Consider the following 25445-nt stretch of genomic DNA (forward strand, 5'->3'; position numbering starts at 1 on the left):
GAATTGCACGTTTATATATATTTTTAATATTATCTATAGCAGTGGTTCTCAACCTTGGCTGCACATTAGAATCACCTGGGCAACTTTTCAAAATCCTGATTCCTGGGCCTCATCCTCTGGAAATTGTTTCTTTGTTAAGGGGTGGGGCCACAACATCAGTAACAAAGAAACAGAATTAAAACTTTATTGTGGGGAGCCACTACATTGTTTTGGACAGATTCAAGCCTTGAACTGATGAGAGGCACAGTCCTCTCATTGCCACGTGCAAGTCCCAGCTTGGAGGGCAGGGCCCTCCCAGCACAATTATAGCCAACAGCTGTAGTTGTATGCTTGAACCTATGGTCAGAACACATGGCCCCACATGCCTGAGTGATGTAGGCTTGATAGAGTTCAGGTGCATGCAGTTGAGTAGGATTGAAACCCAGGAGAATGTTGTAAACATCTTAGTCATGCCCTTACTTTGCCTCGTAGCATCTGCTATAAAATAAAGGCAAGGCTGTGGGCGTGGTCACTGTCTCTTAGAGAAGCAGCATCCCACCGAGACCAGGCTTTCATTCTCTTATCTAAGCCTTTCAGCCACCCCCACTCAGGTTCACCCTGGTGCGGCACACTTTCTAAAGATATGCCTCCATGCTCCCAGGGTGGGTTCCTGCCTCAAACCCCACCCTTACAGAAAACAGCTCCGGGAAACAGCTTGGGGGAGGGCACAGCCGTTGCCAAGACAACCCCTGCAGGACTGACTTCCTTCCGCTTGGTCACCGTTCTGGTGGTCGTGATGAACACCCCCCATGGTTTTTATATAAGTAGTTTTCTAATTTTATGCCATTGTGATCTGATAAGATGCTTGATATGATTTCTAGCTTCTTGAATTTGAAGAGATTTTGCCTGTGCCCTAATATGTGATCTATCTTTGAAAATGTCCCATGTGCACTTGAGAAGAATCTATATTCTGTAGCTTTTGGGTGAAATGTTCCAAAGATGTCAATTAGTTCCATTTGATCTAGTGAGTCATTTGGGATTATCGTTTCTTTGCTGATTTTTTTGTTTAGAGGATTTATCCAGTGGTGTCAATAGGGTATTAACAACCCCTACTATGACTGTATTGCTATCGATCTCTCCTTTGATATCTTCCAGAAGTTGTTTTTTTATGTATTTGGATGCTCCTGCATTAGGTGCATATATGTTTCCCAGAATTATATCCTCTTGTTGAATTGCTCCCTTTAGTATTATGAAGTGGCCCACCTTTTCTCTTGTTGTGGCCTTCACTTTGAGGTCTATTTTGTCAGATAGAAGTATTGCTACACCAGCTTTTTTTTTCATTTCCATTTGCTTGAAAATTTTTTTCCTTCCCGTCACTGTCAGTCTGTATGAGTCCTTTGTTCTGATGTGAGTCTCTTGTAGACAGTAAATATATGGGTCATGTTTTCTTATCCATTTAGCTACCCTATGTCTTTTGATTGAAGCGTTTAATGCATTTACATTAAGGTTTTATTGATGGGTACTTGTTTATCACCCTTTTATTCTTTTTTTTATTGCATAAAGTATTACAAAGGGTATTACATATGTGTCCATTTTATCCCCCCGCCCTAGACAGTCCCCAGCCTCCCCTATCCCCCAGTGTCTTATGTCCACTGGTTATGCTTATATGCATGCATACAAGTCCTTAAGTTGATCTCTTACCCCCCTACCTCCTGCCCCCCAACCCTCCCCGGCCTTCCCGGTGCAGTTTGACAATCTGTTTGAGGCAGCTCTGCCTCTGTATCTATTATTGTTCAAAAGTTTATAATGGTCTCTATTATCCATGAATGAGTGAGATCATGTGGTATGTTTCCTTCATTGACTGGCTTATTTCACTTAGCATAATGCTCTCCAGTTCCATCCAATACGTTTCAAATGGTAAGAGTTCCTTCCTTTTTAGAGCAGCATAGTATTCCATCGTGTAGATGTACCACAGTTTTCTAATCCATTCATCTACTGATGGGCACTTAGGCTGTTTCCAGATCTTAGCTATGGTGAATTGTGCTGCTATGAACATAGGGGTGCATATATCTTTTCTGATTGGTGTTTCTGGTTTCTTGGGATATATTCCTAGAAGTGGGATCACAGGGTCAAATGGGAGTTCCATTTTCAGTTTTTTAAGGAAACTCCATACTGTCTTCCATAGTGGCTGCACCAGTCTGCATTCCCACCAGCAGTGCACAAGTGTTCCTTTTTCTCCACATCCTCTCCAGCACTTGTCGTTTGCTGATTTGTTGATGATAGCCAGTCTGACAGGTGTGAGATGGTACCTCATTGTTGTTTTGATTTGCATCTCTCGGATGATTAGTGACTTTGAGCATGTTTTCATATGTCTCCTGGCTTTCTGAATGTCCTCTTTTGAAAGGTGTCTATTTAGGTCCTTTGCCCATTTTTTGATTGGATTGTTTATCTTCCTTTTGTTAAGTTGTATGAGTTCCCTATAAATTTTGGCGATTAGGCCCTTATCAGATATGACATTGGAAAATATGTTTTCCCACGCAGTGGGTTTTCTCGTTGTTTTGTTGATGGTTTCTTTTGCTGTGCAGGAGCTTTTTATTTTGATGTAGTCCCATTTGTTCATTTTCTCTTTAGTTTCAAGTGCCCTAGGAGCTGTATCAGTGAAGAAATTGTTTCGGCATATGTCTGAGATTTTGTTGCCTTTGGATTCTTCTAGAATTTTTATGGTTTCCTGTCATACATTTAATTCCTTTATCCATTTTGAGTTTATTTTTGTGTATGGTGTAAGTTGGTGGTCTAGTTTCATTTTCTTGCATATATCTGTCCAATTTTCCCAACACCATTTATTGAAGAGACTATCTTGGCTCCATTGTATGTTCTTGCCTCCTTTGTCAAATATTAATTGAGCATATTGGTTCGGGCCGATTTCTGGGCTCTCTATTCTATTCCATTGATCTATATGCCTATTCTTGTGCCAGTACCAGGCAGTTTTGAGAACAGTGGCTTTGTAATACAACTTGATAGCTGGTATTGAGATCCCACCTACTTTGTTCTTTTTCAGGATTGCTGCAGCTATTCGGGGTCTTTTTTTATTCCAGATGAATTTTTGGAGAGTTCGTTCTAGATCTCTGAAGTATGCCGTTGGTATTTTAATGGGAAGTGCGTTGAATTTATAAATTGCTTTGGGTAGTATGGACATTTAAATGATGTTGATTCTACCAATCCATGAACACGGTATGTTCTTCCATCTGTTTATGTCTTCCTCTACATCTTTTTTCAACGTCCTGTAGTTTTCTGAGTAGAGGTCTTTTGCCTCTTTAGTTAAGATTATTCCTAGGTAGCTTAGTTTTTTTGGTGCGATGGTAAATGGGATTGTTTTTATAATCTCTCTTTCTGAAAGTTCACTATTGGTGTATAGAAATGCCTCAGATTTCTTCGGGTTAATTTTGTATCCTGCTACATTGCCAAATTCATGTATTAAGTCTAGTAGCTTTTTGATGGAGTCTCTAGGGTTTTGTATGTATAATATCATGTCGTCTGCAAATAAGGAGAGTTTTACTTCCTCTTTTCCAATTTGGATGCCTTTTATTTCTTCTTCTTGCCGAATTGCAATGGCTAACACTTCCAGTACTAAGTTGAACAGGAGTGGTGAGAGGGGGCATCCCTGTCTTGTTCCTGTTCTTAGGGGAAATGGTGTAAGTTTTTGTCCATTGAGTATGATGTTGGCTGTGGGCCTGTCATATATGGCTTTTATTATGTTGAGGTATGATCCTTGTACTCCCACCTTGCTGAGAGTTTTTATCAAAAATGGGTGTTGAATTTTGTCAAATGCTTTTTCTGCATCAATTGATATGACCATGTGGTTTTTTTCTTTTAATTTGTTTATGTGATGTATCACGTTTATTGATTTGCGGATATTGTACCATCCTGGCATCCCTGGGATAAATCCTACTTGGTCATGGTGTATGATCTTTCTGATGTACTGCTGAATCCGATTTGCTAAGATTTTGTTGAGGATTTTGGCATCTATGTTCATGAGGGATATTGGCCTGTAATTCTCTTTCATTGTGTTGTCTTTACCTGGTTTTGGTATTAGGGTGATGCTGGCTTCATAGAATGAGCTTGGAAGTGTTCCTTCCTCTTGAAATTTTGGTAGTAGTCTGAGGAGGATAGGTTTTAGTTCTTCCTTGAATGTTTGGTAAAACTCCCCTGTGAAGCCATCTGTTCCTGGGCTTTTGTTTGCTGGAAGCTTTTTGATGACTGCTTCAATTTCTTCCATAGTTATCGGCCTGTTGAGATTTTTAGATTCTTCCTGATTGAGTTTTGGAATGTTGTATTTTTCTAGGAATTTGTCCATTTCCTCCAGGTTGTCTAGTTTGTTGGAGTAGAGCTGTCCATAGCATTTTTTAACAATCATTTGTATTTCTGTGGGGTCTGTTGTTATTTCGCCTCTATCGTTTCTGATTTTGTTTATTTGGGTCCTCTCTCTTTGCTTCTTGGTGAGTCTGGCTAGAGGTTTGTCAATCTTGTTTATCCTTTCGAAGAACCAGCTCTTGGTTTCATTGATTTTCTGTATTATTTTTTTGGTCTCTATGTTATTTATTTCTGCTCTAATCTTTATTATCTCCTTCCTTCTGCTCACTCTGGGGTTTTCTTGTTGCTCTCTTTCTAATTCTTTGAGTTGTAGAGTTAGCTGATTTACTACCATTTTTTCTTGTTTTTTTGAGATAGGCCTGTAGAGCTATAAACTTCCCTCTCAGGACTGCTTTCATTGTGTCCCATAGGTTTTGGATTGTTGTGTTTTCATTGTCATTAGTTTCCAGGATGTTTTGAATTTCTTCTTTGATCTCATTGGTAACCCAATCAATATTTAATAGCATGCTATTCAGCTTCCAGGTGTTTGAGTATTTTGGGTTGTTTTTATTGTAGTTTATTTCTAATATTATGCCATCGTGGTCTGCGAAGACGCTTTTTATGATTTCAATCTTCTTGAATTTGTGGATACTTTGCTTGTGACCCAATATATGGTCTATTTTTGAATATGTGTCATGAGCACTTGAGTAGAATGTATATTCCGTGGCACTGGTATGAAGTGTTCTGAAGATGTCTATTAAGTCCATCTGATCTAGTGAGTCATTTAGTATTGCTGTATCTTTGCTGATTGTTTGTCTAGAGGACTTGTCCAGTGATGACAGTGGTGTATTAAAGTCCCCTACTATGATTGTATTGTTGTCGATCTCTCCTTTGATATCTTCCAGAAGATTTTTTATGTATTTGGGTGCTCCTGCATTGGGTGCATATATGTTTATCAGGGTTATATCTTCTTGTTGTATTGATCCTTTTAGTATTATGAAGTGGCCTTCCGTATCTCTTGTTATGGCCTTCACCTTGAGGTCTATTTTGTCCGATATAAGTATTGCTACCCCAGCTTTCTTTTCTTTTCCATTAGCCTGAAAGATATTTTTCCATCCCTTCACATTCAGTCTGTGTGAGTCCTTTCTAATGAGGTGGGTCTCTTGTAGACAGCAGATGTATGGGTCATGATTTTTTATCCATTCAGCCACTCGATATCTTTTGGTTGGAGCATTTAGCCCATTTACATTTAAAGTTATTATTGAAAGGTACTTGTTTGTAGCCATTTCTTTTTTTGTGTGTGGCTGTTTTTTTTCTGGGATTTTTATTTCTTCTTTTTACACCAGTCCCTTTAGCATTTCTTGCATTGCTGGCTTGGTGGTGATAAACTCCCTTAGCCTTTTTTTGTCTGTGAAGCTTCTTATTTCCCCTTCAATTTTGAATGATAGCCTTGCTGGATAGAGTATTCTTGGATTCAGTCCTTTGCTTTGCATCACTTTGTAAATTTCCGTCCATTCCTTTCTGGCCTGATGTGTTTCTGTTGAGAAATCATTTGATAATCTAATGGGAGATCCCTTGTATGTAACTTTCCGTCTCTCTCTTGCAGCCTGTAAGATTCTCTCTTTGTCCTGAATATTTGCCATGGTAATTATGATGTGTCTTGGTGTGGGTCTTTTCGGGTTCACCTTGCTTGGGACTCTCTGGGCTTGTGTGACTTTTTTCTTCCCCACCTCAGGGAAGTTTTCTGATATTATTTCTTCGAATAGGTTTTCTAATCCTTGTTCCTCTTTCTGTTGTTCTGGCACCCCTATTATTCGTATGTTGTTTCGTTTCATGTTGTCCCAAAGCTCCCTTAGGCTCTCCTCCTGTCTTTTAATTTTTTTCTCCAACTGAAGTACAGTTTGGGTGTGTTTTGCTTCCCTGTCTTCTAATTCACTAATTCGGCCTTCCGCTTCTCCTAGTCTACTGTTGATACTTTCAATGGTGTTCTTTATTGCAGCTATATCGCACTTCATTTCTTCTTGGGTCTTACTTAAGTTGTCGATTTTTTCATCTGTTTCTTCTTGCTTCTTGGATAAGTTGTCGATTTTTTCCTCCATCCGGTGTATGCACTCTAGGACCCTTATTCTGAATTCTTTTTCTGTCATATTGTATGCCTCTGTATCACTTAGCTGCTTTTCTGGTGAGTCCTCCTTTTCTTTCCTTTGGGGATTTCTTTGTCTACCCATGTTTGATCTCACTGACGTATATAGATATTGAGTCGTTCAGTGGCTGCTCCCTAGGTGGCAGTGGCTCCTCTGGCTGTGGTTGCTCCTTGGGCGGTTGTGGTAGCAGCTGCTCCTCTGTTGTTAGCGGGTCTTCTGATGGGTGCTGTTCACAGCTGTTGTGTCTCTTCTGGCTGGTGGAGGGAGGCTTCACCCACAGCAGCTGTTCCTCAGACAGAGCGTGTGGAGATAAGGAGGCCGCTGTTGCTTGGATCTGCTGCGTTGATTTAAAGGCACAAAATACAACACAACAAGGCACAATGTACCAGGCACTGAACACAAATGAATTACAGTATTAATAACTCCAAATAAAGATGGTCACCTGAGCTAAGAGAGTTGGGGGGTAAGGAAGAAAGAAGAGAAAAAGATAGAGAGAAAAACAGAAAAAAGAGAAGAAAAAAAAGAAGAAAAAAAAAAACAAAAATAGAATGAAGTAGAAGAGGGGCGGAGACTATTCATATGAGGAGAAAACTCCGATAGAACCGCCACTAATCCCAACAAATTCCAGCAACGGATCCCTGGAGTGAATACAAACTACAAACAGCCAATAATATCAAGTGAGGCAAGGGAAAGCAGAAGCACAAAAATAACTGGCTGGGGGGGGGGGTGGGTGGCGGGGGAATGGGAGACAGAAAAAGAAAAAGAAAAAGCAGAGCAACCTCACATACAATCCTTAAAGAAAAGAAAAGAAAAAAAAACCAATATACTCAACAATCGAGCAAGCAACAACAGAACAATAGAGAAAAGGAGAGAATAAAAAATTTGGATTGTGAAGAAAGATAAGGGAGAGGTGGATAAGGATTTAGAGCAGGTGATTGGAAAAGGGATATATAAGTAGGGCGAAATTTAGACAGGGCGTATGAATAGGGTAAATCTAAAGCAGGAATAGGGTAAGAGAAACAGGACAGCAAAAGGGGAAAAGTGGGGAAGAGAGTTTTAGCACGGCAGCACAATTGAGGTAGAGGAAAATGATGCTAAAGGAACGATGAAAATAGAATGGAGAACCTTAGTCCCAAAATAAAATAGAAAATAAAATGACACTTTAAAAAAAATGGTAAAATGGCAGCAGTAATAATACTGGTTAAAAATAAAAATGTAGTAATTAAAAGGGTAAAAGCAGGTGATGAAAAAAGACAATAAATGGTTTCTTAGTTAAAAGGTGAAACAATAATTAAAAAAAATAATTTAAAAAAATGGGCTGTAATGAAGGTGCTTCAGATCTTCTGCTCCTCTTTTTGGCACACCAGGTATTCAGGAGAATGTTGAATTTCCCTCTGATACACTGTTCCTCCGTGTTGTAAGCCACAGTCCTGATTTTAAGGCAGGCTACATTGGTTTCCCAGACAGCCCTTATCTGTATTTACAGAAGAGTCAGTTCGTGGCTCTGCCTCTGGGTGGCAGTGCGTCGGGATTGACCTCTGAGGGTATAGGACCTCTCTGACCAGGTATTCTCTATTGTACCGGAAGCTGGTTTGGAATGTCCTCCGCCCAGAGCTGGTTTTCCAGTAGTCACTCCCCGCTCTGTTTCCCAGGCTCCCCCAAAACAGCCTTCCCTTACAAGCTCTTTGACTGACCCCAACTGGGTAGTCCCTTGCACTGGGTTCAACAATCAAACGCACAGATTTAAGAGCCTGGGAAGTTGTGCGAACTCACAACGCTTCACCTTCCAAATCTGCGCGAAGTCTCTGTGCGCGCTCTGGCTCCTGGCACCAGGTAGCCGGCAAACTGGCGTAATCTGAGGCTGCCCGTTTGTGTCCCGTCCAACTGTGGGCTTATTTATAGCATTCCCTTCTGCCAGCAGCCCTAGGGGTGCCCTTCCACACTCGTGGGTCACGCTGGCTCCAACGGCCGCGGTCTTTGTGGGGCGCAGAGCCCCCACCCCCCTGCGCGCGTTCCACTCTCCAACCTAAACTGCAAACCGCACCTTTGGGGAAAGTCTAACCTTTCTGGGGGGAGAAGCAGGGTTGCTCTGAGTTCACGAAGTCGCGCTGCTTGAGAGCCGTTGTTGCCGGGTTAGTAGCTGGTCTCTGGATGCCGGTGACAGTCACCCAAGATGGCACGGTCTCCGCGGCTGTGCCGGCGCACCTGGAGAGGTTTCAGCCTCAGCCTCTAACCGTTCCCTTTATCTAGGATTTCTCTGTCTTTCCTGGCTGCAGACTGTCTCAGCTGAATCTCCTCTGCTTATTCGGGCTGTATGCTACCCGTTTCAGCTGCACGCCCTTATCTTCTCCGGGACAAGGCACCGACACGTCTGTCTAAACCTCCGCCATTTTCTTCCTTCACCCTTTTATTCTTTATGCCTGTGTTCTCTCTTCCCTTTCTATTTCTTCTTTTTATAGCAATTACTTTCGCATTTCTTGCATTGCTGGCTTGGTAGTAAACTTCTTTAGCCTTTGGTTTTTTTGTTTTTGTTTTGTTTTGTTTGTTTGTTTTGTTTTGTCTATGAAACTCTGGATTTCACCTTCAATTTTGAATGATAGCCCTGCTGGGTATAGTATTCCTGGATCAGTCCCTTGCTTTGCATCACTTTGTATATTTCATTCCATTCCCTTCTAGTCTGATGTGTTTCTGTTGAGAAACTATTTGATAGTCTAATGGGAGATCCTTTGTAGGTAACTTTCTGTCTCCCTCTGGCAAGCTTTAAGATTCTCACTTTGGTGTTGATGTTTGCCAATTTGATTACCATGTGTTTTGGTGTTGGTCTCTTTGGGTTCATCTTGTTTGGAACTCAGTGTGCTTCTTGGTGTTCTGTGACTTTTTTCTTCCACAAACCAGGGAAGTTTTCTGTCATTACTTCTTCAAACAGGTTTTCTATTCCTTTCTCAGGTTCCTCTCTTCCTGGCACCCCTATTATGAGGATGTTGTTTCATTTTGTATTGTCCCAAAGCTCTCTTAGGCTCTCCTCCTGTGTGTTTTTTTTACATTTTATTTTTAATTTTATTGGGGTATCATTACTCAACATGAACATATAGGTTTCATGTGTATATTGCTAATTTACAACATCTATATATGGGACCATGTGCCCACCACCCAAAATCTAATCTCCTGTCACCTCATATTAGGACCCCTTCCTTCCCCCACTCCCCTCCCAATGGCAACCACCACACTGCTGTTTGTGTTTATAAGTTTCAGTTTCATATTCCGCATATGAGTTAAATCATATAGTTCTTAGGTTTTTCTGTTTTACTTATTTCACTTTGCATAATGTTCTCAAGGTCCATCCATGTTGTTGTAAATGACACTATTTCATCCTTTCTTGTGGCTGTATAGTACTCCATTGTGTATATATACTACATCTTCTTTATCCAGTCTTCTGTCGTAGGGCACTTTGGCTGTTTCCAACTCTTGGCCACTGTGAATAATGCTGCAATTAACATAGGGATGCATATGTCTTTGAGTATAAATGATTTCTAGTTTTTTGGGTAAATACCCAGGAGTGGGATTGTTGGGTTGTATGGTAGCTCTATTTTTAATTTTTTTTTTTTTTTTGAGGAATCGCCAGACTGCTTTCCTTAGTGGTTGTACCATTCTACATTCCCACCAGAAGTGAATGAGGGTTCTCTTTTTTCCACATTCTCTCCAACACCTTTGTTGCTTGTCTTGTTGATAATGGCCACTCTAACTGGTGTAAGGTGGTATCTCATTGTAGTTTTAATTTGCATTTCCCTGATTGCCAGTGAGGTTGAACATATTTTCATATATCTATTGGATATTTGTATGTCTTCTTGGGAGAGGTGTATTTTCAGGTCCTCTGCCCACTTTTTGATTAGATTGTTTATTTGTTTGGTGTTGAGCTTTATATATTTTGGAAATGAAACTTGTCAGAGGTACTGTTTACAAATATCATCTCCCATCTGGTTGGCTGCCTGTTTGTTTTGTTGCCCATTTCTTTTGCTGTGCAGAAGCTCTTCTGTTTGATACAGTCCCATTCATTTATGTTTGCCTTTACCTCTCTTGCCTTTGAGGTCAAGTTCATAAAATGTTCTCTACCACTCAGGTCCATAAGTTGGGTACCCATATTTTCTTCTATGTAACTTATAGTTTTGGGTCTTATGTTTAGGTCTTTGATCCATTTTGAATTAATTTTTGTACATGGGGCCAAACTGCAATCCAGTTTCATTCATTTGCATGTGGCTTTCCAGTTTTCCCAGCACCATTTATTGAAGATACTATCTTTACTCCAGTGTGCATTTCTGGCTCTTTTGTCAAAAATTATCTGTCCATATACATGTGGCTTTATAGCTGGGTTCTCTGTTCTGCTCTATTGATCTGTGTATCTGCTTCTCTGCCAATATCATGCTCTTTTGATTATCGTAATTCTGTAGTATATTTTGAAGTCAGGTAGTGTGATACCTACCACATTGTTCTTTCTTTTCAGGATTCCTTTGGCTATTCTGGGTCTTTTGTGGTTCCATACAAATCAGATAATTTCTCATTCTATTTCTTTAAAAAATGACATTGGGATTTTAATGAGGATTGCATTAAATCTGTATATTGCTCTAGGTAAAATGGCCATTTTAACTTTGTTGATTCTTCCAATCAATGAACATGGAATATTTTTTTCCACTTCATTGTGTCTTTTTCTATATGTTTTAATAATGTTTTATAATTTTCAGTATATAGGTCTTTCACATTCTTTGTTAAGTTTATTCTTAGGTTTTTTATTCTTTTGGTTGCTGTTGCAAAAGGAATTGTTCTCTCCATTTCTTTTTCTGAAGTTTTGTTGTTGGTATACAGAAGGCAATGAATATTTGCCCATTGATTTTGTATCCTGCAACTTGACTGTATTTGTTTATTGTTTCCAGTAGTTTTTTGGTAGAATCTTAAGGGTTTTCTATATACAGCATCACGTCATCCTCAAAAAGTGACAGTTTGACTTCTTCCTCTTCTATTTGGAAGCCTTTTATTTCTTTCTCTTGCCTTATTGCTCTGGCTAGTAATTCCAGTACTATGTTGAATAATAGTGGTGAAAGTGGATATCCTTGTCTTGTTCCTGATCCTAGGGGAAAATCAGTTTTTCACAATTGAATATGATATTGACTAAAGGTTTATTATATATGGCCTTTATTAAGTTGAGGTACTTTCCTTCTATTCCTATTTTATTGAGCGTTTTAATCATAAATGGATGTTGTATCTAATCTATCTTATCAAATGCTTTTCCTGCAAGATCATATTTTTTTTATCCCTTCTTTTATTAATGTGGTGTATTTCATTGATTGATTTGTGAATGTTGAACCATTCTTGTGCCCCTGGAATGAATCCCACTTGATCCTGATGTATTATTATTATTATTATTATTATTATTATTATTATTTGATGTACTGTTGTATTCGATTAGCTAGTATTTGGTTAGGAATTTTGTGTCTGTATTCATAAGGGATATTGGTCTGTAGTTTTCTTTTTTGTGTTATCTTTGCCAGGTTTTGGTATCAGGGTTATATTGGCCTTGAATATGTTAGGAAGTATGGCCTCTTCTTCATTTTTTTAGAAGAGTTTGCAATGAATAGGCTTTAATTCTTCCTTGAACGTTTGGTAGAATGCATGGGTGAAGTCATCTGTTCCTGGACTTTTGTTTTTTGGGAGGTTTTTTGATGGTTGTTTCAATTCCCTGACTGCTGATTGGTTTATTTAGATTTTCCAGTTCTACATGATTTAGTCTAGGAAGGTTATATATTTCTAGAAACTTATCCATTTCTTCTAGGTTATTGAATTTTGTGGCATAAAGGCATTTGTGATATTCTGATCCTTGTATATCTGTGATGTCTGTGGTAATTTCTCCTCTCTCATTTCTGATTGTGTTTATGTGGGACTTTTCCCTTTTTTCCTTAGTGAGCCTAGCCAAGGGTTTATCAATTTTATTAAATTTTTCAAAGAACCAGCTCTTTGTTTTATTAATTATTTTGGTACAGTCTTTTTGTTCTCAATTTCATTTAATTCTGCTCTGATTTTTATTATTTCCTTTCTTCTGCTAAGTTTAGGTTGCTTTTGTTCTTCTTTCTCTAGTCTTTTAAGGTGTGATGTTAGGTTGTTTACTTGTAATTTCTCTTGCTTCTTGAGGTAGGGCTATAGTGACATAAAATTCCCTCTTATTACAGCTTTCACTGCTTTCCAGAGGTTTTGACATGTTGTGTTACCGTTATTGTTTTTCTCTACATATCTTTTGATCTCATCTTTTATTTCTTCTTTGACCCAGTCATTTTTTAGTAGTATGTTGTTTAATTTCCATGTTTTGTAGGGGATTTTTTTTTTACCTCCTTTTTGCAGTTGATTTCTAATTTCATAGCATCATGTTCAGAAAATGTACTTGGAATAACTTCAATCTTTTCTAATTTGTTGATGCTTGTTCTGTGACCCAACGTACGGTCTATGCTTGAGAATGTTCCATGCGCATTGGAGAAGAATGTATAGCCTAATGTTCTGGGATGAAATGTTCTGTAAATGTTGATTATATCCATTTGGTCTAGTGTTTCATTTAAAGCTGGTATTTATTGATTTTTTATTTGGTTGATTTGTCTAGAGCTGTCAATGGAGTATTACGGTCTCCAACTATAACTGTGTTTTGATCTCTTTCTCTTTTTAATTCTGTGAGTAGTTGTTAATATATTTTGGTGCTCCCAGGTTGGGCGCATATATATTAAGAAGTGTCATGTTTTCTTGATGTAATGTTCCCTTTATCATTATCTGTCTCTTGTTATCTTTCTTATCTTGAGATCTATTTTGTCAGATATAAGTATGGCTACACCTGCTTTTTTTGTGGATCTTATTTTCTTGGAAAATCATTTTCCACCCTTTTACTTTGAACCTATCTTTGTCTCTGCTCTTTAGATGTATCTCTTGTAGGCAGCATATGGCTGGGATTTGTCTTTTGATCCACTCTGCTACTCTGTGCCTCTTTACTGGTGAATTTAGACCATTTACATTTAGGTAATTATTGATGTATGAGGATTTCCTATAGCCATTTTATCTTTTGTTTTCTGGTAACTCTGTGCCTCCATTGGTTCTTTTCCTTTATGCTTCTCTCTGTTGCTTTGGTTTGGTGGTATTCCATACATCTTTATCTTGTTTCAACTTTTTTAAAGCTATATGTCTTGTTTGGAAAATTTCTGTGTGTGGTTGCCAATAGTTTTATAAAAAGTGAAGTTGCACATATACCATAGTTTTTTCCCTTTTGAGTGCATCTGATATTCATCTTCCTTTGCCTATTCATTCATACCTGTCCCTCTTCCCCTTATATGTTTTTATTGTCAAAAATTATCCCTATTTATGCTGTGAGTTTTGGGCAATCCTACTGGTAGTGCTATGATGTTGTTGCAGAAGACCAGAGAAAAACCAAGCAACACTTTAGAGAGAAAAAGTGACACTGTTTATTTACGCTGGCAGACTCAGGGAAAACGTTCCAAATCTGAGTAAAGTGATATGCAGGGGGCTTCTCTTTTATACCTTCCTGGGGTCTTTGTCCTGCAAATATGGATTATGCTTCTGGTCCTTTTCGCAGGCCTTGCAAGAAGGCCCCCAGGTGTTGGGGGTCTCCAGGCCATATCTGATGATCTGGCCTGGTGCCAGCGTTAATAACCCCACTCCGGGGCAGTGCACTGTTCACAGTTTTATGGCCTCTGTAACAGGTTCTGCAAGACCAGTTTCTGGGCAAGAGGTAGTGACTTAATTATAGGTTATCAAGAATGTACATTGAGCTTGCTGGCATGGATTCAGATTGCTAGCCCCCCCAAATATCAGGGTTACATTGGAATTAGCCCTTTTTAGCCTCAACCTTATGTTCTTTGTTTCAGGTATAATAAGTCTCTTGAGTATTTCCTGAAATGGAGGTTTTCTAGTGATAAAACTCCTCAGCTTCTGTATGTCTGAGAATGTTCTTATTTCTCCTTCATATTTAAAGAATAATTTTTCTGGATGTAATATGCATGGCTGGTAATCCCTCTCTTTCAGACATTTGAATATTTGTTTCCACTCTCTTATGGCTTGTAGAGTTTCTACGAAGAAGTCAAGTGAAATTCTGATGGGTTTTCCTTTGCAGGTCACTTCCTTCTTTTCCCCGGATGCTTTGAGGACTTTTTCTTTGTCACTAAGTTTTGACAGCTTCATTACCAAGTACCTCGGAGAGGGCCTATTTCAATTGAGGTAACTAGGTGTTCTGCTTCCTTTTTAGATTTGAAGATCTATTTATTTCCATAGATTTGGGAGGTTCTCAGCCACTATTTGTTTTAATAGACTCTCCATTCCATACTCTCTCTCTTCCTATGCCTATGATTATGATGTTATTTATTTTTTTATGGAATCAGAGAGGTCTTGTAGGGCTATTTCATGTTTCTTTATTCTCAGGTCTCTCTCTTCTTCACTCTGCATCATTTCTTGATTCCTATCTTCAATATCACTAGTTTTTTTCTCTAACTGGTTGATTCTGTTTTCTATGTTCATAAGTTCACTCTTTTTTTTATTAGATAGGATAAATCTACAGTAAGTATTTGTGTCCTTTCTTTCTCCTCTTTTTTTTTATTATTATTAGTTAAGGTATTACAAATGTGTCCTCATCCCCCCCCATTAACCCCCAACCTCCTCCCCCCCACACACACAAACTCATGATCCCATCCCCCTGTTGTCCATGTCCATTGGTTTGGCTTATATACATGTATACAAGTCCTTCGATTGATCTCTTCCCCTTACCCCCGCCCTCCCCTACTTTCCTTCTGGGGATTGATAGCCTGATCACTGTTTCTCAGTCTTTTGGTCTGAACCTTTTCATCAGTCTATGTTCTCTATAATCCACAAATGAGTGAGATCATGTGGTATTTATCTTTCTCTGACTGGCTTATTTCACGTAGCATAATGCTCTCCAGTTCCATCCATGCTGTTGCAAAAGGCAAGAGTTCCTTTTTTTTACTGCAGCATAGTATTCCACTGTGTATATGTACCACAGTTTTCTAATCCACTCATCTGCTGATGGGCACTTAGGCTGTTTCCAAATCTTAGCTATGGCGAATTGTGCTGCTATGAACATAGGGGTGCATATATCCTTTCTGATTGGCGTTTCTGGTTTCTTGGGATATATTCCTAGTAGTGGGATCACTGGGTCAAATGGGAGTTCCATTTTTAGTCTTCTGAGGTAGCTCCATACTGTTCTCCACAGTGGCTGCACCAGTCTGCATTCCCACCAGCAGTGCAGAAGGGTTCCTTTTTCTCCACATCCTCTCCAACACTTGTTGTTTGTTTATTTGTTCATGATAGCCATTCTGACAGGTGTGAGATGATAACGCATTGTCGTTTTGATTTGCATCTCTCATATAATTAGTGACTTTGAGCAGGTTTTCATATGTCTTTCGGCCTTCTGTATGTCCTCTTTTGAAAAATGTCTATCTAGGTTCATTGCCCATTTTTTTTAATTGGATTGTTTATCTTCCCTTTTTTAAGTTTCATGAGATCCCTGTAAATGTTGGAAATTAAACCCTTATCGGTGGTATCATTGGCAAATATGTTCTCCCATGTAGTGGGTCTTCTTGTTGTTTTGTTGATGGTTTCCTTTGCTGTGCAAAAGCTTTTTATTTTGATGTAGTCCCATTTGTTTATTCTCTCTTTAGTTTCCATTGCCCTAGGAGCATTATCAGAGAAGAAATTTCTTCGGCATATGTTTGCGGTTACGCTGCCTGTGGATTCCTCTAGTATTTTTATGGTTTCCCGTCTTACATTTAAGTCTTTTATCCATTTTGAGTTTATTTTTGTGTATGGTGTGAGTAGGTGATCTAGTTTCATCCTTTTGCATGTATCTGTCCAATTTTCCCAGCACCATTTATTGAAAAGACTGTCTTGACTTCATTGTATGCTCTTGCCTCCGTTGTCTAATATTAATTGGGCATAGTGGTTTGGGTAGATTTCTGGGTTCTCTATTCTATTCCATTGATCTATATGTCTGCTCTTGTGCCAGTACCAAGCTGTTTTAAGAACAGTGGCTTTGTAATACAGCTTGATATCTGGTATTGAGATCCCACCTACTTTGTTCTTTCTCAGGATTGCTGCAGCTATTCGAGGTCTTTTTTTATTCCAGATGAATTTTTGGAACGTTTGTTCTAGATTTGTGAAATATGCCGTTGGTACTTTAATGGGGATTGCATTGAATCTATAGATTGCTTTGGGTAGTATGGACATTTTGATGATGTTGATTCTACCAATCCATGAACACGGTATATTCTTCCATGTGTTTATGTCTTCCTCTATCTCTTTTTTCAGTGTCCTGTAGTTTTCGGCATATAAGTATTTTACCTCCTTAGTTAAGTTTATTCCTAGGTATTTTAATTTTTTTGGTGCAATGGTAAATGGGATTGCTTCTGTAGTTTCACTTTCTGTAAGTTCACTATTGGTGTAAAGAAATGCCATGGAGTTCTTAGCATTAATTTTGTATCCTGCTACATTGCCGAATTCATTTATTAAGTCTAATAATTTTTTAATGGAGTCTTTAGGGTTCTTTATGTACAGTATCATGTCATCTGCAAATAAGGACAGTTTTCTTATTTTCCAATCTGGATGCCTTTTATTTCTTCTTCGTGTCTGATCGCAACGGCTAGTACTTCCAGTACTATGTTGAACAGGAGTGGTGAGAGGAGGCATCCCTGTCTTGTTCCTGTTTTTAGGGGGAATGGTTTTAGTTTTTGCCCATTGATTATGATGTTGGCTGTGGGTTTGTCATATATGGCTTTTATTATGTTGAGGTATGATCCCTCAATTCTTATCTTGCTGGATTTTGTCAAATGCTTTTTCCGCATGAATTGATATGACTATGTGGTTTTTTTCTCTCAATTTGTTTATGTGATGTATCACGTTTATTGATTTGCGTATATTGTACCATCTTTGCATCCCTGGGATAAATCCTACTTGGTCATGGTGTATGATCTTTTTGATGTACTGCTGGATCCGATTTGCTAGGATTTTGTTGAGGATTTTGGCATCTATGTTCATGAGGGATATTGGCCTATAATTCTCTTTCATTGTATTGTCTTTATCTGGTTTTGGGATTAGGGTGATGTTGGCTTCATAGAATGAGCTGGGAAGTGTTCCTTCCTCTTGGATCTTTTGACATAGTCTGAGGAGGATAGGTTTTAGGTCTTCCTTGAATGTTTGGTAAAACTCCTCTGTGAAGCCATCTAGCCCCGGGCTTTTGTTTGCTGGAAGCTTTTTGATTAGTGCTTCGATTTCCTCCATAGTTATTGGCCTATTGAGATTTTTAGATTCTTCCTGGTTAAGTTTTGGAAGGTTGTATTTATCTAGGAATATGTCCATTTCCTCCAGGTTGTGTAGTGTGTTGGAGTAGAGTTGTTCATAGTATTTTCTAACAATCCTTTGTATTTCTATGGGGTCTGTTGTTATTTCTCCTCTTTCATTTCTGATTTTGTTTATTTGGGTCCTCTCTCTTTGTTTCTTGGTGAGCCTGGCTAGAGGTTCGTCAATCTTGTTTATCCTTTCAAAGAACCAGCTCTTGGTTTTGTTGATCTTTTGTATTGTTTTTTTTGGTCTCTATTTCGTTTATCTCCACTCTAATCTTTGTTATTTCCTTCCTTCTTCTTACAGTGGGCCTTTTTTGTTGCTCTCTTTCTAACTCTTCGAGTTGTAGAGTTAGGTCATTTATTCTCATTGTTTCTTGTTTCTTGCAGTAGAATTGTAGAGCTATGAACTTCCCTCTCAAGACTGCTTTTGCTGTGTCCCATAGGTTTTGGATTGTTGTGTTTTCATTGTCATTTGTTGCCATGATATTTTTTATTTCTTCTTTGATCTCACTGGTAACCCAGTCGTTGTTTAATAGCATGCTATTTAGTCTCCATGTGTTTGATTTTTTTGGATTGTTTTTGTTGTAGTTGATTTCCAGTTTTATGCCTTTGTGGTCTGAGAAGATGCTTGATATGATTTCAATTTTCTTGAATTTGAAGAGACTTTGTCTGTGACCCAATATATGGTCTATCTTTGAAGATGACAAATGTGCACCTGAGGAGAATGTATATTCTGTGGCTTTGGGGTGAAATGTTCTGAAGATGTCAATTAATTCCATCTGATCTAGTGAGTCATTTAGAATTGATGTTTCTTTGCTGAGTTTCTGTTTAGAGGATTTGTCCAGTGGTGATAATGGGGTGCTAAGGTCCCCTACTATGATTGTATTGCTGTCAATCTCTCCCTTGATCTCCTCTAGAAGATTTCTTACGTATTTGTGTGCTCCTATAGTGGGTGCATATATATTTACCAGAGTTATTTCTTCTTGTTGGACTGCTCCCTTTAATATTATGAAGTGGCCTTCTTGATCTCTTTTTATGTCCTTCTCTTTGAGATCTAATTTGTCAGATATAAGTATTCCTACCCCGGCTTTTTTTTCACTTCCATTGGCCTGAAAAACCTTTTTCCATCCCTTCACCATCAGTCTGTATGCGTCTTTTTTTCTGAGGTGGGTTTCCTGTAGACAGCAGATATATGGGTCATGTTTTCTTATCCACTCATTTACCCTATGCCTTTTGACTGGAGAATTTAATCCATTTACATTTACAGTTATTATTGATAGAAACTTGTTAGTCGCCATTTTTTGTTCTTTACCGCTGCATTCCTTCTTTGTTTCCTGTTTTTTCTATTTACAGCAGACCCTTTAGCATTTCTTGCATTGCTGGTTTGGTTGTAATAAACTCCCGTAGACCGTTTTTGTCTGTGAAGCTCCTGATTTGACCCTCAATTTTGATTGATAGCCTCGCTGGGTATAGTATTCTTTGATTCAGACCCTTCCTTTGCATGACTTTGTATATTTCATTCCATTCCCTTCTTGCCTGATGTGTTTCTGTTGAGAAATCAGTCGCTAGTCTGATGGGGGATCCTTTGTACGTAACTTTCTGTCTCTCTCTGGCTGCTTTTAAGATTCTTGCTTTGTCGTTGGTGTTTGCCAATTTAATTATTATGTGCCTTGGTGTCGGTCTTTTCGGATTCATTTTGTTTGGGACTCTGTGAGCTTCTTGGATTTGTGTGAGTTTTTTCCTCCCTATATCAGGGAAATTTTCTGTTACTATTTTTTCAAACAGGTTTTCTATTCCTTGCTCAGTTTCCTCTCCTTCTGGCACCCCTATTATTCGGATGTTGTTTCATTTAGCATTGTCCCAGAGTTCTCTTAGGCTCTCCTCCTGCTTTTTAATTTTTTTTTCTAGAAGCTGTTCTGTTTGGGTATTTTTTTCTACCTTGTCTTCTAGCTCGCTGATGTGGTCCTCTGCTTCTTCTAGTCTACTGTTGATGCTTTCTATTGAGTTCTTTATGGCAGTGATGTCATTTTTCATTTCTTCTTGGTTTCTCTTCATTTCCTCTTGGTTCTTCTTCATTTCCTCTTGGTTCCTACACATATTGTTGAATTGATCTTCCATTCTTTTCATCCACCTCATGGCCATTACTCTGAATTCTTTCTCTGACAGGTTGCTTGCCTCCATTGCCTCCATTTCATTTACTTCCTTTTCTGATGATGCCAGTTTTTCTTTCATATTTGGGTTGGTTCTTTGTTTCGCCATGATTTCTCTTCTCAAGGTGTTTGGTTATGTAGTTCTCTCTCTGCTGCGCTGATTCAAAGGCACAAAATACAACACAACAAAGCACAACGTACAAGGCACCAAACTAAATGCATTCACGATATTAATAACCCCAAATAAAGGTGACCCCCCCCGAGCGAAGAGAATTAGGGGATAAAGAAGAAAAAAGAGAAAAAGATTAAAGAGAAAAATAAAAAACAAAAAGGAGTGCCGAAATGAGGTTGGGAAAAGGGAGAGAAGAAAAAAACAAAAAGACCAAACAAACAAACAAACAAACAAACAAAAAACAAAAACAAAAACAAAAAAAAGTAAGAGAATGAAAATGAGGTGGGGAAGAGGCTATTTGTATGGGGAGAAAACTCCAAGAGAACCGCAACCAATCTCAATGAACTCCAGCAGCAGATCCCTGGAGACTAATGCAAACTACAAACAACCACCAATATCAAGTGAGGCAAGGGAAAACAGAAGCATAAAAATAACCAGATAAAGAAAAAGTAAGCAAAATGAAAAACAAAACAATTTCCCACACAAGCATAAAAAACCCCAATATACTCAAAATTAAGCAAACACTAGCAAAACAACAGAGAGAGAGAGAGAAAAAAATAGATAGTGAAGAAAGATAAGAGAGAGGTGTATATGGATTTAGAGCAAGGGATTGGAAATTAGATATATAAGTAGGGTGAAATTTAGACAGTGGAAAGAAGGAATAGGGAAAATCCAAAGCAGGAATAGGGTAAGAGAAACAGGACAACAAAAGGGGAAAAGTGAGGAAGAGAGTTTTGGCTTAAGGGTAAATGTGAGATAGAGAGAAATGATGCTAAAGGAATGATGAAAATAGAGTGTAGAACACTAATCCCCAAATAAAATAAAGAAAAATTAAAAGAAATAAAAAATAAAATGACACTTGAAAAAATGGTAAAAGGATAGCAATAATACTGGTTAAAAAAATGTAGTAATTAAAAAGGTAAAATCGAGTGATGAAAAAAATAAAAAATAATAAAATAATAAAATAGGTTCTTAATGAAATGGTGAAAAAAAAATTAATATATATATATATATATATATATATATATATATATATATATATATATAAATATTCGGAAGTGAAGATGCTTCAGATCTTCCACTCTTCTTTTCGGCACGCCTTAGTCCTGCCAGGCATTCAGGGGAGTATTGAACTTCCCTGCAATACACTGTCCCTCCGTGCAGTAAAGCACAGACCTGATTTTAAGGCAGGTTTTATTTGTTTACCAGACTGCCTTTATTTGTGATCACAGAAGAGACAGTTCGTGGCTCTGCCTCTGGGTGGCAGTGTGTCTGGATTGACCTCCGAGGCTATAAGTAGTCTCTATCAGTAGGGTTTTTTGGGTTTTTTTCTCTATGGTATTTGGAACTGATTTGGGAAAGACCACTGCCCAGAGCTGGTTCCTTGCCACTGCCTGCTGTTTCCCAGGCTCCCCAAAAAGAACTTTCCCCTACAGGCTCTGCGAATGACCCCAACTGGGGAATCCCATGCACTGGGTTTAATAATCAAATGCACGGATCTAAGGGGAACTGTAACAAGAGCCTGATAGTTGTGCGAATTCGCAAGCCTCCACCTTCCAGGTCTGCACACAGTCTCCGTGCGCCCACTCGCCCCTGGCACCAAGCAGCCAGCAGATTGGCAAAGTCCAAGGCTGCTCCTTTACATCCAGTCCAGCTATGGACTCATTTTTCGCTTTCCCTTCTGCCAGCAGCCCTGTGGGGCCCCTTCCCCACTCGCGGGTCACGCTGGTCCCAACGGCTGCGGACTCTGTGAGGCGCAGATTCTGCCCCGCGCGCGCGAGCTCGGTCCTCCCTCCAACCCCAACTGCAAACTGCACCTTTAGGGGATGTCCAACCTTTCTGTGAGAAGAAGCAGTGCTCCTCTGAGTTCAGGCAGTCACGCTGCTTGAGATACCTTATTTCCAGGTTAGTAGCTGGTCTCTGGGTGCTGGCAAAAACCACCCAAGATGGCGCAGTCTCCGCTGCTTAGCTGGCGCACCATGAGAGGCTTCAGCAGCAGTCTCCAACCATCCTTTTTTTCCTGGGGGTTCTCGGTCTTTCCTAGCTGCAGACAGTCTCTCAGCTGAAAATCCTCTGCCTATTCGGGCTGCATGTTACCCGTTTCAGCTGCTCACCCTTACCTGCTCCAGGACAAGGCACCGGACACGTCCGTTTATACCTCCGCCATTTTCCCTTCCCATAAGTTCACTCTTAATTTCTTTAATTTCCTGCTTCGTTTCCAAGATTTCTGTTATATTCTTTTTAAAAAATTCAATTTCTTTGGAGAACTACTCATTCATTGATTTGTTTTCTGAGTGAGGTGAATTGCCTGTCAGTATTTTCTCATATCTCATTGAGTATTTTCAGAACTGCAATCTTGAAATCACTGTCATCCAGCTTGCATAATTCCATGTGTTCCAGCCTGTTTTCTGGGTGTTTTTTTTTTTTTTTTTCATTTTCTTTCTGGTCATTGTTGTTGTGGTTGATCCTCCCCACCCCCCAGTCCCCATTTATCTCTGGGGAGGTATTTCTACTCTATTCCAGTAGATGGTGCTGAATTGCAAGATTTTTAGCCTCTGTGGCCTCATAGTTTTGATCCTCTGCAGCTCCTGTAGGGCTATACTGCCTCTGATGCTTGGGGATGAGGTTTGTTTTTCCCTCACAGTAATGGTGACACCAACTTCCAAGGGTCCAACTCAAGAACCCCTCCTGGTGTTCAGTCACAGAAGGAAACTGTGTTTTTATTGTAACAGCTCTTGGCTTACAAATAATACACTCCTATAGCCAATTCCAAGGGCAAATGGGAAGCGAAATTTTGGAGTCTAATCAGTGGCTGGGGTCTGTAATTTATTTTCTTTGCCTAAAAGCCCGCAACCAGGCTCAGCCAAGGGGAGCAATTCTGTAGGGAGGGTGTCTGTTGATTCGCAGCTCATGCATGCAACTCAGATCCCATTCACAATGCACCCCCATGGTTCAGACACTCTCTCACTGTTTGTGTGCATGACCACACAATGCCGCCACTCCAGTAACTATTAGCTCTCTGTTTGTCTATGGCTGAGGAAACTGCCCATAACTGCTGCTGTCAGTTCAAAGCTGCACTACAGACATGCTTCTGCACTGTAGCCATGTTCGCTTCCCTCCTTTCTCATATCCCCACTTATTCCAAGGAACCTACCTTCATTGTTCCAGTGTGCAGGTCTCTCGGGTGTGCATCCGTGTTAAGTAGGGACTTCTTTGTTGAATTATAGGTGGCTATTTTGTTGAAATATTAAGGGGAGAGATCAGATGTGCCCTCATGCCACCAATCCTCTGACGTCACTCTCCTCCTGCTTTTTAGGTTTTTTTCCAGTTGCTTCTCTGCTTGGGTGTTTTTTCCACCTTGTCTTCTAAGTTGCTGATGCAGTTCTCAGCTTCTTCTAGTTTAATGTTGAAACTTTCCATTGTGTTATTTATTGTATTTATGTTATTCTTCATTTCCTCTTGATTCTTCTATATTTACTTTTGATTCTTCCTCGTATTGTTGGATTTGTCTTCCATCCTTTTCAGCATCCTTATAATCATTGCTCTGAATTCTTTCTCTGAGAAATGCTTGCCTCCATTTTGTTTATTTCCATTTCTGGTGATTCCACCTTTTCTTTCATATGGAGGTTGTTTGTCTTCCCATTTTTGCTGTTCCTTTGTGATTGTTTCTATGTATTAGATCAAACTGCTATGCCACTCAGATTTTTTTGTTTCTTTTTTTTAATTAAATCTTTATTGTTCAGATTATTACATTTGTTCCTCTTCCCCCCCCCCATAACTCCCCTCCTCCCAGTTCCCGCCCCACCCTCCGCCCTCACTCCCCACCCACTGTCCTCATCCATAGGTGCACGATTTTTGTCCAGTCTCTTCCCGCCTCTCCCAAACCCTTTTCCCCCCAAGAATAGTCAGTCCATTCCCTTTCTATGGCCCTGATTCTATTATAATCACCAGTTCATTCTGTTCATCAGATTATTTATTCACTTGATTCTTAGATTCACTTGTTGATAGATGCATATTTGTTGTTCATAATTTGTATCTTTACCTTTCTCTTCTTCTTCCTCTTCTTAAAGGATACCTTTCAGCATTTCATATAATCCTGGTTTGGTGGTGATGAACTCCTTTAGCTTTTCCTTATCTGTGAAGCTCTTTATCTGACCTTCAATTCTGAATGATAGCTTTGCTGGATAAAGTAATCTAGGTTGTAGGTTCTTGGTATTCATCACTTTGAATATTTCTTGCCACTCCCTTCTGGCTTGCAAAGTTTCTGTTGAGAAATCAGCTGACAGTCGTATGGGTACTCACTTGTAGGTAACTGAGTTTCTTTCTCTTGCTGCTTTTAAGATTCTCTCTTTGGGGGGAGAACCAAGATGGCGGCATAGGTTAACGCCGGAGTTTGCTGCTTTGAACAACTACTTCAAAAGTGAAACTAAAAGACGGAACGGACATCACCCAAAACCACTGGAACGCTGGCTGAATGGAAGTCCTACAACTAGGAGGAAAGAGAAACGCATAAGGACACTCAGAGGAGGCGCAGTGCTGAAGTCAAATTCTGAGGTGCGGAGTGCACGCGCGGAGCGGGCTGGTGGCGGAGGGCGTGGTTGGCGTTTTCAATCGGGAGGGAGTCGCAGACTCTGAGCTCCAGATCCGGGCGAGTCTTTAGGGACCCAGACTCAAACGGGAGAAGCGGGACTGCCTGGCTTCGGTCAGAGCGAGTGCAGCTTTCTCTCCGAGCTTTGCAGCGGGTGCTGGGACTCAGAGAGACAGAGCCCCTGGGGACAGGACTGAGAGCCGCCATAACTGCTCTCTCCGGCCCACCCTGTTGATCCTGTGCGACCCGCCCCGCCCAAGCCCTGCACAGAGGCATTTGCCGGATAGCCTCAGGCAAACGCCAGATTAGCACCTCCCTAGAGGACAGAAGTTCTCTCACTGCTGATACAGCTGATTCTCATAGCCACTTGGCCTGGAGGTCAAACCCTCCCTGGAATTAGCTACAACAATCAAGATTTAACTATAAGACCACGAACAAAGACCACTAGGGGGTGCACCAAGGAAGCATAACAAAATGCGGAGACAAAGAAACAGGACAAAATTGTCAATGGAAGATCTAGAGTTCAGAACCACACTTTTAAGGTCTCTCAAGAACTGTTTAGAAGCCGCCGATAAACTTAATGAGATCTACAAGAAAACTAATGAGACCCTCGATGTTATATTGGGGAACCAACTAGAAATTAAGCATACACTGACTGAAATAAAGAATATTATA

This window comes from Myotis nattereri, assembly GCF_964212035.1.
Source record: "Myotis nattereri genome assembly, chromosome: X".
In the NCBI taxonomy this organism is placed as follows: domain Eukaryota; kingdom Metazoa; phylum Chordata; class Mammalia; order Chiroptera; family Vespertilionidae; genus Myotis; species Myotis nattereri.